Below are 5,865 nucleotides of genomic sequence, written 5' to 3'. Positions count from 1 at the left end.
ATAGCGACACCCCCAGTATGATGTTTGTTCAAGTCATAACAATAGTAATATATCTACAATTACTATTATTATTTGTTTGTTTATTTTGTGAACAATCTCTTCAAGAGGTGCAGGAAGTTCACGCCAGCAAAGAAATCTGAAAGTGTGGCTGCTACCTCCATTTACTTATGACAACAAGAGCGAAAAGTACTCGAGTCCGAAGGATTATTATGCTGGTATCCGAGCAGAATGGGCGTTCAGGGTAACGGAGCAAGAAGGATTGTTTAATGATCTACGTAACTTTGGGCCACCGGTACCTCATCGTCGTTCATTGACCATGGCTAGACGAAATGTGAGTGACTATGAAAAAGCAGTTAGCAGAATTAAGAAGGAGAATAACATAATGTTGATGCGGAGATGTCGACATTTCATGCTTCAGCTAGCCACCGAAATGGCAGAAGCAAGCAACAGAGATTTGATAGTGATTGAGCGAAATAATGTCTTAAACAATGAAAAATATCTCTCTGACTACTACGTGTCAGATGAGGAATGAGAAATCAAACACCTTTATCTTTCATATATGTTTGTATGTTGTCTCATATCTTCGTTACTGGAGTGTAAGACAATGTTGTTGTTCATCTAATGTACGGATGTATTTCAAGTATTGGTTTTATGAACCTGAAGTTTATGAAATAACTACATTTATAACTGCACATTTATTAGTTCATGACTTTCTTTATTGAATTGCAATGAGTTAATGAATGTTCTGGATTAATGTATGTTGAATTATATGAATACTTAAAACACATAAAACAGAACAGGTAGCTCGGTGAAAAGCTTCCCTTAACTGGGGCTCATGAAATAGGGATCCTGTATGTAAAGAATTCCAATCTCCATCAGGAAAGAAGAAAGAGTCGCCTTTCAATTCCTGGAAGTCTAGTCAAAATGATGACTCTGTTAAGAAATGAGGGGTTGACAGATAACTAAACTTGGGGGGCTGGACAAACAAGCTCAAAGCCAAGTGGTTGGTCCAGTTGGGGGAATAAAAACGAACTAGCGCCTTGAACAACACATAAAACAGAACATGTAGCTCAGTGAAAAGCTTCCCTTAACTGGGGCTCGTGAAATAGGGATCTTGTACGTAAAGAATTTCAATCTCCATCAGGAAAGAAGAAAGAGTCGCCTTCCAATTCCTGGAAGTCCAGTCAAAATGATGACTCTAGTAAGGAATGGGGGGTTGACAGATAACTAAACTTGGGGGGCTGGACGAATAAGCTCAAAGCCAAGTGGTTGGTCCAGTTGGGGAACTAAATTTAAAACCCAATTGGTTTTACTTGATTTGCTTGTGAAAATCACTATTTACAATTAATTATACACAAACAGATTGTTTTCTGCGCCTTTTTCAAGAAATTGATGATTCTCTTAGAATAGAATAGCAATCAACGCAAGGCCAAAAATGTAAGAAACTTGACTTGTACCCAAATGACAACAAATAATTCAAATAGTCATACTTTTCAATGAAATACACGAACGTTTGGTCGTAACAACGAATGATGCATAGCTAAGTGAAACACAACATTGCCTACATAAGCTTTATTTTTTATTACAGTCTCAATTCAGAAAGTCACATGGCAACAGTGAATTCACTGATTTACCTTACAGTGAGCATGCCATTATTTTGTCCGTATATGCAGATGGATTGTCAAGTCATGTGACTTGGTGCACATGCTTTGGTTTTCTCGATTTTTTGCTCGATTTTTTTATTACAGTGACAACTCCTTTCTTATTAATATATGTGGGATTCTCAATTCAGAAAGCCACATGGCAACAGTGAATTCACTGATTTATCTTACAGTGAGCATGCCCTTATTTTCTCGGTATATGCAGATAGATTGTCAAGTCATGTGACTTGGTGCATAGGCTTTGGTTTTCTCGATTTTTTGCTCGATTTTTTTTATTACAGTGTCAACTCAACACCAATTTGATAGATGTGGGATTCTCAATTCATAAAATCACATGGCAACAGTGAATTCACTGATTTACCTTACAGTGAGCATGCCCTTATTTTGTCGGTATATGCAGATGGATTGTCAAGTCATGTGACTTGGTGCATAGACTTTGGTTTTCTCGATTTTTTGTTCAATTTTTTTATTACAATGACAACTCATCTCTTATTGATATATGTGGGATTCTCAATTCATAAAGTCACATGGCAACAGTGAATTCACAGATTTACCTTACAGTGAGCATGCCCTTATTTTGTCGGTATATGCAGATGGACTGTCAAGTCATGTGACTTGGTGCACAGGCTTTGGTTTTATCGATTTTTTGCTCGATTTTTTTATTACGGTGATTCTCAAATCAGAAAGTCACATGCCAACAGTGAATTAACTTATTTACCTTACAGTGAGCATGCCCTTACTTTGTCGGTATATGCAGATGGATTGTCAAGTCACGTGACTTGGTACACAGTATTTCCTTTTCTCTGTTTTTTCATTCTGTTGATAACTCATACCTTCTTCGTATATGTGGGATTTTCATGCAGGGGCATCTTTCTAAAGCTGTTCATAACCAACTATATAAACGGCTAAGGGTGAAGACACAACCTTACAACTCATTTCGCTCTACGAAATTATCATTCGTTTGTTTTAAAAAATTAGCATGGCTACATGGTTCATGGGAGGGAGTGGGAATCGCAGAGGTGGTAGGAACTTGCAAAGGGGTGACAGTTCACGACGAGGAGGGGGAAGGGGAAGTGGCGATGCTGAAGATGAAACACCATTTACTTTGTTAGATGCCTCTTGTGCTTATCATGATAGGTTTGGGAAGCGACATTTTGTCATGCCCAAGTACTATCGAGATCCATGTGGTTTGGTGGAGGAACCATCAGATAATCAAACAAGATATGGTTTAGCAAACGCTAGACTTCTGAAGTGGCCCGCACTATTTATAGAGCGAGTGCAAATGGAAAGATTATGTTGGGAAAATTGATTGAAGGTGCCAAAAGCACGTTCTGTTGAGATCCAAAAGGAAGATCCTGATAATGTTGATCGACTATGTGAAAGACTACAACATGAGATTTCTCAAATGCGCCGTAGGTTAGCCCGCGATATGCAGCTATACATAGTTAAGAAGGATGCCCAGAAGAACAGAACAGAACCAAATGATACGGCTATCAAGGGTATCATGGAGGATCCTGAGCTTGTCTCTGACGCTGAGCTTTCGGATTATTCAGACTCTGAGCCACCTACCGATTTAAGCGCGAATTAGGTGTTAATGTCTACACTTCGGCAATATTAGGTCATGCATTAATATGTAATGTCTGTGTTAGAGTAAGTGTTTTCGTAATGAGTTTGTCAGATTGTCTAGCTAATATTTGTCTATCTAACTATTATGTTTATGTATGTATTGTGTGTTCAGTTCATGGTGTCCAGAATGTATTGTTGTCGGAGACTTATGTCCGTACTACCTATGTATTTTTGTGGGAGACTTATGTGTTTTTTCCTCAAGGTTTTATGAATTACATTATCACCTTCTAACCCAAAACAAAGACAACAGAAAAAAAAAATTATTTAAATGAAAACAGCTTTAGTAAAGCCAAAACAAATTTCTGAATAACACATTCTAATCCAAAACAAAGACGAGAAAAAAAATAAAAAATAAAAAACTTTACATGAAAATGGCTTTAGTAAAGCGAAAAGAAATTTATGAATTACATTATCACCTTCTAACCCAAAACAAAGACAAAAGAAAAAATATATATATTTAAATGAAAACGGCTTTATTAAAGCCCAAACAAATTACTGAATAACACCTTCTAACCCAAAACAAAGAGAAAATAAAATAAAAAAAAATTTACATCAAAATGGCTTTACTTAAGCTCAAAAAATTTATGAATTACATTATTACCTTCTAACCCAAAACAAACACAAGAAAAAACAAAATAAATTTACTTTTGTCAAGCCAAAAAAAAATGCTAAATTACACATTCTAACCCAAAATAAAGACAAAAGAAAAGAAAAAAAAATTAGCATGAGAACGGTTTTAGTAAAACAATTTTAACCCAAAAAATTATTCTGAAATACATTATCACCAAAACAATGACAACAGAAACAAAAAAAAAAAACCAAAAAAAAAAAAAATTTCTTCTTCAGAGTTCAGTTAAACTGAAACTAAAAAAAAAATTTGCCAAAAAGCGTGGTTCAGAATCGCTCTTTCAGAAGAAAAAAATTTTAAGCTAAAAGCGTGGTTCATAACCACGATTTCAGAAGAAATTTTTTTTTTGGATAAAAGCGTGGTTCAGAACAGCGATTTTAGAAGAAAAATTTTGTTGGATAAAAGCCTGGTTTAGAAAAGTGATTTTAGAAGAAATTTTTTTTTGGATAAAAGCGTGGTTCAGAACAGTGATTTCAGAAAAAAAATTAAGTAAAAGCGCCTTTTGTAACCGCGCTTTCCTAATCAAAAGTGCCTTTTGTAACCATGCTTTTAAGACTTCCCAATTTTCACGCGAGACAGGCGTGCACACGTTGAAAGCATGGTTGTGAACCACATTTTAGCCTATTTTGAGAATTTTTTCAAAACTAAGCTTAATTTGGAAATTGAATTGGTATTTTGGCTTATTTAGGGAAATGCCCAACAATCGGTCCATCACAAAGAACACCAGTAAGTAAATCCCGCCTCAGGGAAAACAGGAGGGAAAATAAAATTGAAAATCATTAGTATAAAAATCTGAGCAAAACCTCTTCTTCATTCTCTCATTCATTCAATCACTTGTTATTTTTATTCAAATTCTCTCTCTTTCTATATATATATATATAAATTATTTACACAAACATTGATAGGTTTATTCAATTTGATTCTTATGGAGTAACATGAAAAATTCAGATTCAATTAGCAGTAAGCGACATCGATTTGATCATTTGCCCAATCCTTCTCAATTTTCTCGCAAAAAGCACAGACCTTTGGTTATCAACACAACTTCTATACATATACAACCTCTCGGATTGCCTCTGATTTCAACAACCCAAAATTCTTCATCCGAATCGATCAATCTCGAGCCTTACAGACCCCACACCATCGGCCGAGCCCATCGATAGTGTGATTTCATTTTCGAGGACCGCCGAATCAGTAAGAAGCATTTCCAGATTTTATTTGATGCTTTGAATCGTAAAATATATATATATATATATATATATATATATATATCTGGTGTTGTGTTTTGGTCTGGTTGTGGTGGGTTTTCTAGGGTTAGGGTTTCCATGAATGGGGTGCTTGTCAATGGGGTTAGAATTGTGGTAGGGCAAGTTGCCGAGTTGGGTGCGGTCGATGAGGTTTCACTTTTGTGTGGAAATGAAAGGGTTTGTAGTTTGGAGGTTAGGATTGGGTTTGTTGTGAAAAGAATTGTTTTTTGTGGAGGAGGTTTTTAATGGAACTGTATCTAATTTTGGTGAAAATGGATGTAGTAGAGTTGTTGCATCGATGAACTTGCTTTTAAGTCGGTGTAGACAGATATTGCATAGCAATGACCCTATATTGTCCATTCGTAAATGTGATTTTTCACATAGAGTGAATAGCATTCTGGGTTTAATGTTGAGTAATGTTGGTAACTTTCCTGTGGGAGGTGTGTCGGAGCTGAGAGGTGGAAATCTTGTTGAACCACCCTCCGGGGAGGACTCTGTGGTACAGTTGAGTTCAGTTATTCGTGATAGAGAGACAACTATGGTTTATGAGGCTAACGCTGCCTCTGAGTATTACAATGTTAATGGTGACCATTTACAACAAATGGAACATGTTGGAGCTCCTCTTCCAAGCAATGTCGCCAATGGCAAACCTAAGACTTTGTGTTTGGATTCAGCTGTTAAAGATGATGGTTTACCATTATAACAA

The sequence above is a fragment of the Camellia sinensis genome, chromosome 15 (assembly GCF_055761805.1).
Source record: "Camellia sinensis isolate YWXY chromosome 15, ASM5576180v1, whole genome shotgun sequence".
NCBI lineage: Eukaryota > Viridiplantae > Streptophyta > Magnoliopsida > Ericales > Theaceae > Camellia > Camellia sinensis.
Note: the sequence above shows the minus strand (reverse complement) of the source record.